Source organism: Mesoplodon densirostris, chromosome 1, assembly GCF_025265405.1.
Source record: "Mesoplodon densirostris isolate mMesDen1 chromosome 1, mMesDen1 primary haplotype, whole genome shotgun sequence".
NCBI lineage: Eukaryota > Metazoa > Chordata > Mammalia > Artiodactyla > Ziphiidae > Mesoplodon > Mesoplodon densirostris.
The window spans coordinates 77,679,665-77,692,876 of NC_082661.1; positions in this window are offsets into that span (position 1 = coordinate 77,679,665).

Consider the following 13,212-nt stretch of genomic DNA (forward strand, 5'->3'; position numbering starts at 1 on the left):
CCCCTCAAATCAACATTTGCTCCTAAAAATCGAAGAACATGTGAAGTTAGAGGCGTCATCCTCCCGCCCAACCCCGAAAAGTGTGCCCTACTTTTAAACCCTGATTTTCCGATTTCCAGCAAGAGCTTGTGTTTTGGTAGTGAGAGGATATTTTTGCTCTGTCCTGCCTTTGAGTGGAAGGACTTTTAAATACGATTCGCCTGGAAGACCAGGTGCGAAGGCTTCTGCCAGGCATATTGGACAAAGTTCTTTTAATCTCAAGGGCGTCCTGTTAATGTATGTTTTTGGAACGTGTTGGAAAACAGCCATAGCTCCCAGTTCCATATTCCCACCAATATTATTTCCTGCATAGGAGCAAAACTCAGCCAGGCCTGCCATTAGAGAGTCCCCCCTTTTGGTCCCCAAGAGAGGACCAAAAAGTTGGCCCTGTAAAAGTTGTATTGCTCTTCCTAAATCAGTATACCAAATCTCATAATTTTAAGAAAATATAATGACATTGAGGGAACGTGTGTGAAATGTATACTTTTTTTTTAAGCCTGGCATTTAAAATAACCCAGGTCACCATATAGGTGCTGGGCTTTTCCTACATTTGGGGGCTGTCTGGAACATGTTATGTGTTTTCTTGAATTACTCCGTGTTTTGAATTTATTTGAGTTAGCAGTAAAAACAGGCAAACAAACTTGCTCAATTTGTTTTGAGTGCTAAATCCCTTCACTTTGAAATAGCTAACAGTCGACAGATGGACTCATTTTATGGAACGGGTTAGCCTCTTCAGCCACGAAGAAACCTGACGAGAGGTCTATATTTTTAAGCCATTTCTAACCTCCACGTAACATCCGTGAAAACTCAAACTTTCTCTCTTTACCGGTGGAAATTCAAGACAGTTTTTTTAAGGGGAGAGAAATGAGGGGGAAATGCCCACGTGCTGTTTTTACTTTTATTTCTCCTCTGTCTCTGAGAATTTCTATTTCTGGTTTCTGAAATCTTGCTGAGGCAAGAAAATCAAATTTCTTCAAGTCCCACGACTGAAATCTAAGGTCACAGCATACCACATAATGTAGTCCAAGAAAAACATTTTCGTCTCTGCCCATCAAAGACTTTTGCTGCCTCCTCAGCCCCCTGAGTTATGGGTTAAGTGTCTCCCTCTATCTTTTCTTTTCATTTTATAGAGATTAAGAGACGCTCGGAGCAGAACAGCCTCGCCTGCATCTGGAGGCGAGGATGAGGCATCTCACGGAAAAGTGGGAAAAGAGTGAGAAAACCGGAGACGGGAAGATTCAGAGACGCACAGAGAGACAAGGGAAAGAGAAAGGGACTGCGCTGCAGAGACGCGCAGATAAGCGCGTGCCCCCTCCTCCCCCCTTTCAGGATTCAGAGGTTTGCAAACCAGGGCTGGGATGGAGGGGCTCCGAGAAGCTCACATTCCCCTCGTCCCCCTTCTGTCTGGAGTCTCGCCCGCCAGGGGCTGGCTAACCCCAGTCCCGGCCACCGCAGACACCGCGCGGAGCTTTTGGGTCCTCGCCTCGCCCAGCGCCAGTGCAGCTGAAGTGAGCAGCTGGTGGGAAATGCAAATGGCTCCTGGAGAAATAGAAGATACAGAATGATTCTCATTCCCTCCTCGAGTGTGTGGAAGGAGCTGGACATACGTTTCACGCTCCTAATCCTTCTTTTACATTTTTAGTCATACTCCTATTAAACAACTAATTAATGCCCAGAACCACCAGGGAATACATTAGGCATGCAGCGGAGAGGCAGGGTGCTGGGGGGCTACAGACCACCGAGCTGATTTAAGACGTGGATTTCAGGTTTTTCCCTCTTCAGAGCAGAAATGGAAGAGTGGGCCGTGGCGATTGTATTTAGATTCCGATTACTTCAAATTAGAAGGGGGTGGAGGGAGCGTCCAACCAAAGCAAGCAATTCCCTGCCTTGCAGATGTAAACAAGATTGTAGCATCAAAGGTACCAGCTCCTTGAGGGCCAGATCGCCTGGCTGGGAGCCGGGTGTGGGGAGACACTGGCCTTATGTATCAGTGAATTTCAAGGATGTTACACTTTTACATAAACAACTCCGGAGCCGATCGCCTGGTGAGACTCACTGTTCTAGAATATCTTAAAAAAATTTTTTTTCCCAGAAGTATATATTCTTTTTACTTTTCCAAAATTTTGAACTATGTCTAAAGATAATAACCTTCCAGTAAACCAGTGCACTGACCCATTTCCCCCAGCCATTCCTTCTGTCTTTTTGATGATTGGATTTAATGTGTGTGGGACACAGAGGATTAAACATAGCACACCGCCCCTCCAAATAAATTAGCATAGGAAGAGTGGTGCTGGCTACATGGGTTCAGAAAATTTTTGTGAGATTCTGAATTATGCCCCTCCCTCTAATGTTTTGAAGCCAGTGACAGAACTGTTAGAATAGAATCGAATTGTGAAGCTCAGACAGGACATAGCAGTTTGTGCTCAAAGCTTGGCAAAACTGACGACAAATGTGGGGCGGCGACATCCACCACCTCACTCTCACCCAAGAGTTAAGATTTGGGAAAGGTACAGTATTATTTTCAAGCCCGCCTGTGACTGGCTGCGTGCTACCATTTACTTTCTTCATTCTGGATTATGATTTCAACCCTGGCAAGCAATTTCCCCAGCTCCTTATCTGACAACAAGAGAGTATGTAAATACCAATGGCTAGAGATGTCTAACTGCCTCAGACATTATTGATTTGTTGGCTGTTCTAAATTTTCTTCCCAGTCCAGGTCTTGTTTCCGAATTGTCTATTCAGGTGGTTTGAGGCGTCCCTCCGATGCTACAATACAATAATTTTTTTAAAAGGCATTTAAGATGAACCAATTGATTTGCATATAAATTAAAATTACTATGCGTTGCCTATTCTGGTGTTTTATAATCATTTCGAAATTAGTACTTAACCACTTGAGCTAAAAGAATATATAAATGTCTGTATTGACTCACTAATGAATTACCTAATTAAAACGTCTCCTCGTGATGCTGGGCTCTGGAAAGCTTGTTAAATCAAGACATATTAGGGAGAGATGAATATTGGAAGGGTAACAGACCAAGGTCTGGAACTCAGAATGGAGTTTCCGGTGACCCCAAGCTTTAATTTTGGAGCAGTGGCCCTTTTCTGTTGTTGATGATTTTTTGCTTGTTTGCAAATAAACGAAGTGGAAGAAGCGCTCTGGAGGCCGCGATCGCTCTGGCCCTTTGCTCTGGCAGGACCTTCCAGCTCTGACTTAGAGACGCTCAATCCTGGGAGAAGCTGGGTCAGCCCGGGAGGTGTGTGGCCCCGCGGGCGGCCTGGCCAGCCTGCTCTTCTCCTGACTCGCCGGCTGGCTGGTGAACCGAAGCAGCGCTCTCTCCGCCTGATCCGAGAGCTGGAAGTAGAGCCGACATTTAATAGATATGCTAACTGAGCACTTACCTTCGTCCTGAGAATAGGAATAAAAGGTAGCTCTTCTTAAGAGAGGCGGTGCAAAGGCACGCTAGGAGTTCAGAAAAGGCTAGCAGCGGGAAATCTGTAGCCTGGGGGCTCGCCAACATCCCCTTTCATTTCAAGCACTTATTGATTTGCTGTTGTCATCTTTGGCGACGCAGAAGGACACTTGAAAGAATTTCTGATGGGGCTCTGATCTGAGAAAGGAGGTGACCTGCCCAGGCTCTCACCAAATTCTTAATTACCACATCAACTGCTTTTTTTTTTTATCCCCCATCCCACCTCCTTCCCCCGTGGCAACTGAGTTTGCTTATCCTGAACTTTTTAGTTATTCAGGAACTTCCTTACCTCTCGTTGGCTTCCCTTCTGCAGCGGTTTTCTATTCGAATCTTCCCCCCACCCCGCCCCCCATGGTAGGGTCTGTATCTTGATCCCTCTGACCTTTGGCACATCTGGGCCTTCAACAATCTCTCAATCTTTTTAGATTTGAGGTTGGAAGGCTCCACCCTCTCCACTATGTGCACACACTCAGAGATACGAAAACTTACACAGACTGTCCTCAAACTCAGGGGATCCAACAGATGTTCCCTTTTCAGTTGTCTCTTGAAATCTGAAATGCCTGCCTGATTTGAACTTGGATACCACTCTCTCTCTCTCTTACTCATTCCTCTTTCAAAGCTCTTTGAACAATTGTGCACATGTGCTGGCAACATCTCCACCTACAATCTTTACCAAACTGTAAATAAAGAGGAACTCATGCAGTAGATTGGTATACAGATTGCTTTAGGAATCAGAATCCCCAATTTCAGGATTCCTCAATCAACTCTGGTTATCATCTACATTGAATCATTCCAAGCAGGAGACCCACAGGAACCTGCACTGTGGAGCAGCGGGTAAAGCCACAGTAAAAAGAATAATTTTAGGATGTTTTCATTAGAATGCACATTATGTTTCTGGGTTCTGTTTGTAACCACCTAGTTTCAGTATATGCAGAATTAGGAAAAATATGTCAACATGGTTACTGGCAATAAAGAGGAGGAATACCTTGGTCTCATCAGTGAAAAGAAGACCCACAAAGTCTACAACTTTCAGTCATTAATTTCATTTACAATAGCGGGAATAAATAAGACACAAACTCCCTTGTATATTTTATGTACTTCAGTCAATCTGAGTTCCCATTAAAAGTAGCTATACAGAATTTCTTTTAATTTCTGATAGCAACTTTAGAAAGTAAAGCCATAGAAACATGGTGAACTGGGGGTAAATCCCTTGAGTTGACTGTTTCTGTAAGCTCAGGGGTATAATATTGTTTGCGTGTGGTCTTTCTAGACTACCTGCTAGGGTTTATTAATTCTTACCAGACTTCACATCATTGTTTGAATCTACCTTCATTGTAGGGCAAGTTCACTTACTATGCTGATTTTGAAATAGACTTTTCTGCCAGTATAATCTTGATTTTCAAATAACAGAAATCTTTCGTTTAATATACAGAGCTCTCAGTTTTCACTTCCTTCAGAACTTCCATTTTGATTGTTGCAAGTAATAATAATTTGTATGACTGTATGTACTCCTTTTACTTTTTTTGTGGAGTGGGTTGTGTCCACTAACACCACCACCACCACAGACAACAAAATATAAAAAGTAAGATCATTTTTGTATAATAAATCATATTTGAAATGCATCTGACTTAATATCATCCTACAAATGTACCTTGTAAACTTTCTTGGACTTTCTAGCAAGTGTTTGCAGCAATAGGAACAGCTTTTCTCACAGACAATATTCTCTTTGATGGGTTCTCATTTCTGGAGGAGGGGCCTTTAGAGCAATGAAGGAGGAAGGGGACATTGGAGGTTGTCAGCCATTTCAGCAGAAACAAGCCTGAGTTCAGTGAAGTGACTGATGCAGTGGTCAGATCTCCCACCCTGACTTTCTCTTAAATTGGAACACTGAGTTCCTCACTGTGGGCTCCTGAAGCACTTGGTGTATGTGTAGATTCCTACCCCTCATCGTGGTCTTCACCATGTTGCTTTATAGGTCTCTGGTTCAATGATGTTTTGTGATTGTAGCTCTCGTACTTATTTTCACAATCTCAACATTTAGGTTCTGATGCGTTTATGTGAAAGCTGCTCTGTTAGTAAGCTCTAGCATACAGAAGAGATGGGACAAGTGAGGACTCAACAGACCTCAAATTCAGATATGTTTAAATAGCATTGACTGTGTAAAAAGTCTGGCAATTCTTCTGGCTCCCCAGCTCTCTGCTCTAAACTTCACATGGACCCTGAGAAAAAGCCTCTGGCTAATGAGGCCTGATAAATTCTGAGTTTAAGAAGTAATAGCATTTGTATTGAGAACAAAGTGAAGTCAGAAAACCTGTTACATACCAAATGGGCCTGATCATTTGAACTGGTAATAATGGTAATAGCTAATATTTATAGAGTGATTAGTTTATTTTGCTATTGTATTGATCATCACATTTATTTTTCATACTAATATTGTAAGGTAGGTACTGTCATTTTGCAAATGAGGACAGTGAGGTTTGGAGTGATTGTGTCATTGGCCCAAGGTCACCCACCTGGTAAGAGCAAGAGCTTCTAAGCACTGGAGTGCAGAGTGAGTAGGAAACTACTTCAGATCACGTAGGCAGTAAGTGGCACAGTGGGAATTTGAATCTAGATTTTGTCTATCTCCAGAGTCCCAAACATTAACTAGTACACTGAACTGGTGGTAACCATACTGGAGGGTCAGAAGCCTCTGAGGGAAAGAAATATAGAGCTTCCATGTAGAACATGTCAAAAAACAAAAGGAAACTGCAGAGACAAGAAAAGCAAATATATCACCCGGGGGATGGAGAAAGTCAGAAATGTCTGAAGTTCTAGAGATGAGGAAAAGAGAATTGACTGAATAAGAGACAGTAGGAAAGCCAAGCTCCAGTATTTGTCCTGGGCAGGTCATTCCAGGAAAGAGAAAGAGAAGTTCAGGGATGTCTGTGAACAGTAGGAAAATTAATGCTCAGATGGTCAGATTGGCTTGAGCCTAATAAGATCTAGAAATCTAGTTTATAAGAACTCTTTCCCAGAGATTCCAAGGGAGGATAAAATAACTAAATTGAGGTTTGAGTAGTTTTATCCTAGAACCAAAGAGGGATGCAAGTAAGGACTGAGTAATAAAACATCCATGTTGCAGGAACATGCAAGTTGAGTGGGGAATGAAATCTAGAAAAACCTGTTAGGAATCTGGTTATTGGGCTAAAACTTGCCAGGCTCAAAGGAGAAATGAGATTTTACCTATCATCACCTACCTCTGTCTAGTTTGCACCCTAGTATCTTCATTACTAGAATGAAGTCATTTGAAATTTTAAGTGAGATGACTTCCTGTGCTGAAGAAGGAACCTTGTGTGGAGGGGTGTCAGGAGACAAATGAAGGGGAGAGATAATGATCCCAAAGACACAGTTTGTGAGAGCAATGCTGGACTAGTTGTTGGTAGAACGTTAGCCAGGAGAAAAAGCCAGGGAGCCTTCTACCACATCCAATTTATCACCTCAGGCCAGTTACTAATCCCAAAGGTTATTCCCAATTCAAGCTTGTCCCTTTATCAAAAATGAGCCAACACTGGCTCCATTTGGGCCTTTTCCAGATGGGCTAGATAAATATAAGTGTATGTATGAATTCCCAATGTTATAAAGCACAGGAGAAAAAAATAGAAGAATCAACCCAGTACCCTGTTTTCTGGCAAAAATTCTCTTATTCCTTTGTGATACGTGTAGAATAAGGAAACATGAAGAGAATGTTCATACAAAGAAAAGTGGTATGAGTTCATTTCAAGGGGGATCTCAACTTGTGCTGTTACAGGAAGCCAGACTATCTCCTGTAAATGCCGTGGTATTTTTGAAAGAAAAGTTTGAGGGCACACAGTCTTATTTTCCATCTCTATCCTCTGGGTCCCATAGTATTTTTTTTTTTTTCCTAAACAGGGAAGAGAAATTAGGATAGAAAGAAAGTAAGTACTGGAAAGGATCTAGAGGATGCCCTCCTCCCTCAGCCTATGTTTAAATTAATCCCAGAAAGATAGCCAGTTACCCTTATCAGCAAAGAGCCCCTTAAGGTCCCCTGGTAATGCATTTGGATGTTTCATAATTTCACATATACACTGTATATCTGTCTGAAGGAATGATGTCATGTCAAATAGCTCCAATGAATAGAGGGCATTTTTCCCAGACTCTTCCAAATTTTCCTATGTCTTTTACCCTCAAAAAACTATATGAAAATATTATAAGCTTCATTTAATAGATGGATAACTGCATTATAGGGACTTTTAGAGAGGTACCCCTGGTTATGCAGCATGGTGTTGGAAAAAATAAATTAAAGTCAGAAGATTCTACGTTCAAGACTTTCCTAGCAGACACGTCACTTCTTGGGGCTAGTTATGATTTTTCTGTTTGAGTAATGTACACGTTTGATTGTAACTCTATCTGTCCTTCTGTTTGTCTGCCTGTGAGTAGTTTATCTTTTAATCCATCAATTTGTCTATCTCCTTGCTGTTTTTTAAATTCACCATAAGTTAACCAATGTTGATAAAATTTCACCCTTACCATGAGTGCTACTTGAGCTGATTGAGATGGTAGTCATATTTTTCAAATATCACATGTAATTAACAGTGCTGCCACTGTTGAAGTGCCATGATTTTGTCCTTATCTGGGAATTGTACACATACCACACCTTCTGTCATGAGGGGCTCGCCTACACTTATTAGCACGTTTGATATTTATGCTGTCCCTTGGGAGGATGTCGATCATTTTGTTCATGTCACTCGTGACGTTATAACAACTGCCTTTTTGTTTAGATGTGTTTTCTCACAACAATATTTAGTTTTCTTTCCCAAGCCTGACTCCAAGATACTGAAGTCCCTGATTCATTTTAAAATGTTTAAATTTCCTGAAAGAAAGTGTTGGAGTAATCCTGGGATGAGTATGATTTTCGATGCATTGTCCTTATCTGGATATAAATGTTCTTTCTTTTTTTAAATCCACATATTGCAAAATTTGGGGAGAAGTTACTTTTCATGAATGTAATTTATAAACCAAAAGCAATAAGATTCTTATTCATTTTCTTTTTTGATATTTGCTCTCCTTATTCTCCCCTGAATTATTTCTTCTATACTCTCAGATCTGCATTCACTGAAAGCATTTTGTATTATCTTCCTCTCACAGGAGAGCAGCTGTGAATTGTACAGGTTAAAGCTGCATCCTCTCAGTTATTTATTCTTTTTTGAATAAATATGTAAATCATATACCCTTTCCTCATCCTCCACCATTTCCAATCCACAAGAATATGTGGAATGGAGAGAAGAAAATCAAGAAAGGAAAAGGAATGACTTGACTCAACTAAAATGAGAAGAAAGCAGAGGCAGAATCTAGGATTGTGGTTCAACAAGATGATTCAGTTAATTTGGTAGATTCATTTTGTGGTAATTTGTTAAACTGAGTTCTGGATGATGGAAATGTGTTTCTCGATCTCTAATGGGCATAAACTGAGTTTAAAAAGGCTAACCAATTTTTTAATTATATGCAAATAATCACAGAAAAGGGAAAGAAAGGAGAGATGGTTAAACAGATGTGGTAGGGAACCAGGTTGGGGGATGATGAGAGAATTTTAGAGCCTACTGGTTTGCAGATTGACTTCAGGAGACTGTTTTTTTGAGTATTTTGTTTCCCATATTAAATTTAAATAGTATTGCATTTTTTAATTGAAAATTTACTTCTAATTTCACATAAAGTTAACTTCTCACTTCCTTAACCATTTTGTTATCCATTATTTGTGTTGTAAGGAATATTATGATTTAGTTTAAATGTTGCTATCTTAGTTTTTTTCCTTTAAACATATGTTTTGGAGGTTTGAAAAAAGTAGGAAAGTACATTATTTCCAGGCCCTTCCAAAGATTATTTCACTGAAAATCTATAGTCCAATCGCTGAGCTAGTCCCAACCTCAGAGGGCTCCCAGGGTTTGAAAAAAGGCAAGGATGTGGAGTTGGACCAGCTTCAAGGCTGCTCTCATTTTGCTTTACTACCAAACCAGCAAACCTGAATCTTACACAAGTAAGGATATTTAGGAGAGTTCTTCAAAGGAGCATATGTCCCAGAAGTTCCCAGTTTGAAGGTCACATAGCCCATGTAGAATGAAGAGTCTTCCAGGACAGAGGAGCTTGAGGAGGGATGCTGGGATAGAAGCAGTGGAGCCCTTCAAGGTTCCTTTTCCTCTGTTACCATGTGCAGGAATCTTTGCTGCCCCCCTAGGAATCTGCTTCTCTATTCTGTTTATTACTGATTGGGTCATTGGCCTATGTGGGCCTGGCTATGGCCCATAGACAGTGAAAGGCAAAGACATGATATGTGGAGTCAAAAAGTTGGCAGAAAACAACCAAAACCAGCATTTCTTTGTAAAATTTAAAAAAGTATATTAATTATCTCTAAAATAGGATGAATTACTGATCTGGATTAAATTCTTAGATTTTAATTGATTCATGATGTCTGATTTCCTACCTCAGGTGATAAGCAGATACCTGAAAACTGAAACTGACATTATTCTGGATCTTCAAAACAACTGAAAACCAAGGTGACTGTGCTATAATAGCCACATTATTATTATTATTATTTTTACTACTATTAGGTTTTAGTTGATAAGCATTACTCTTGAGCTGAAAAATATCTCACTGTTTTGGAAGTCATCAACTGTGGTTTTCATTACTATTCTGAACTATGCATTTTTTTGAGTTTTCTTATTCTTGCCAGAATTTTTTCCCTTTATGTTTGAGTTCATACCTATGTTGAAAAGCATTAATGACAAATAAGCTGTCATAAAACACTTAAGAAAGCTAAATCAGATCTCTCTATCCTACTTAGAAGTAAAACAATTAAACTTTATCATAGAGTTTTGTTTCATTTAATTTTTAACCCTTTTAAATTAAAAAAGAGTTTAAAATATTCACATAATTATGAACATATTCTCCCTGTCTGTACCCTGTATTCTATATAGAGAGAAATGAATATGTGTTTAAGTATTCCCAATAGGAGGTCCATGTAAAGCATTATGATTTTAAATAAGCCACCATGTATAAATGTGTGTATAAATATTTATGCACATATATACATACATTATATATCAACATTTCCTGTAAGTCCTATCTGCTTATAATTTTGACAACAAAAACAAAGAATAAGATGAATAATAATCAAAATGGAAAAATGCTTTGACTCAGTTAAAGAACTCAAATACAAATCCTTTTATATCACTTAAAATTTATTTATAAAAGATGTTGCCTCATTCCCTAATGAGCTCATGTAGTTCTTGTTTAATATCTAGCACAAAATTTAACTGCATACTCATTCACTATGGGATAATGCTTAAATGTAAAATCAATGTTTTATATTTTAGCAAAGCATTGTGACGTATTGATGAACTGTAAAAGAACAAGCAATCCAGTTTAGACTCTCCCTGCCTCTCCTACCCCTAATCTCTTCATTCATAGCGGTAATTTTCCAATAATAGTAATAGCTATTTAGAATATATTTAATAAAGGATTGACTCTTAGTTTAAATAAAAGTAAAGCCCTCATGGTAAGATTCTTAGTAAGAGTTATAAGGGAGCTTTTTATTTTTCTTCCCCAAGAACACCTTGGCACAGTTACACATAATTAAAAAAGTATATGGCTTTAATCTGAAGCTGACTTTTCTTTGGAATAATGTTGGTGAGAGTTAATGAAAACCTCCTTGTCTCAGGCCAATTAAAAAAAAAGTGACATGGTCTTAGTAGCATAAAATGATATGTTGAAATATTTTTAGATGATGTATCATGTGCCAGGTTCAATCACTAGAGTGTTTTGGCCCTGGGAAGGTAAAAATAATCTCCTTTCATTCATCCTAATACTCAGTGTCAAAACAGCTGGCTAATTATTGTATTGTATTGAAACTTTTTTGAAAGTATAAGAAATTTGGAATTTATGAAAAATTTTACTTCTCCCTAAGAACATTAATTGTTCTGGATTATATTCAGTATATTTTGCTACTTGCTTTTAAAATTTATTTATAGGAAAAAAAATTGGAAATCGGATTTGTTGTCCTCTGTCATAATGAAGAGAAGATTCCCAAGTGATTTGGCTACAGCTTGCTAAGCAGGTTATCTTGTAAAAACCAGAACGACAGCAACAAAGAACACCAGGTAGAATGACGGGGCCCATTAGTGAAAGTCAAAATTAAAGAATATTTGAAAAGAAAGGCTGTTTTATTTTTTTTTCAAGTATACATGTAGTAACCTGGGTCAGGCTCCTAAGTGCTGCCTACTTGGGCTAGTCGTGCTGCTTCAGCTTAATTTTTGCAATAGGGAAGAAATAAGTAGGTAGATAAGCAGGTAGAGGCAAATGAGTGAATCCAATTGATAGCTCTGAGAGCTCACTCAAATTAGTCAAAATTTCTATATTCCTATCAATTGTCTATATTTTTATTGTCTTCAAAATAGCTTTAATATCAATGCAGTGTCGAGGGAGGAGACCTTCAAGATGGCGAAGGAGTAAGATGTGGACATCACCTTCCTCCCCACAAATACATCAGACATGCATCTACATGTGGAACAAATCCTACAGAACACCTACTGAAATCTGGCAGAAGACCTCAGACTTGCCAAAAGGCAAGAAACTCCCAACGTTCCTGGCCATGTGGCTGACAGGGTATTGGTGTCAGGCCTGTGCCTCTGAGGTGGGAGACCCGAGTTCAGGACATTCGACCACTAGAGACCTCCTGGTTCCACATAATATCAAACTGCAAAAGCTCTCCCAGAGATCTCCATCTCAATGATAAGACCCAGCTCCACTCAACGACCAGCAAGCTACAGTGCTGGATACCCTATGCCAAACAGCTAGCAAGACAGGAACACAAACCCACCCCTTAGCAGAGAGGCTGCCTAAAATAATAATAAGGTCACAGACACCTCAAAACATACCACTGGACATAGTCCTGCACATCAGAAAGACAAAATCCAGCCTCATCCACCAGAACACAGGCACCAGTCCCCTCCACAAAGAGGCCTACACAACCCACTGAACCAAACTTAGCCACTGAGGGCAGACACCAAAAACAACGGGAACTACAAACCTGCAGCCTTTGAAAAGGACACCTCAAGCACAGTAAGTTAAGCAAACTGAGAAGACAGAGAAAAACACAGCAGATGAAGGAACAAGGTAAAAACCCACCAGACCAAACAAATGAAGAGGAAAGAGGCAGTCTACCTGAAAAAGAATTCAGAGTAATGATAGTAAAGATGATCCAAAATCTTGGAAATAGAATGGAGAAAATACAAGAAACATTTAACAAGGAACTAGAAGACCTAAAGAGCAAACAAAGAGTGATGAACAACACAATAAATGAAATTAAAAATTCTCAGAAGGAATCAATAGCAGAATAACTGAGGCAGAAGAAAGGAAAAGTAACCTGGAAGATAAAAGAGTGGAAATAACTACACCAGAGCAGAATAAAGAAAAAAGAATGAACTAACACATCATTGTAAAGCAATTATAGTCCAATAAAGATGTTAAAAACAAAAGAAAGAAAAAAGAATGAAAAGAATTGAGGACAGTCTCAGAGACATCTGGGACAACATTAAATGCACCAACATTTGAATTATAGGGGTCCCAGAAGAAGAAAAGAGAAAGAAAGGGGCTGAGAACATATTTGAAGAGATTATAGTTGAAAACTTCCCTAATATGGAAAAGGAAA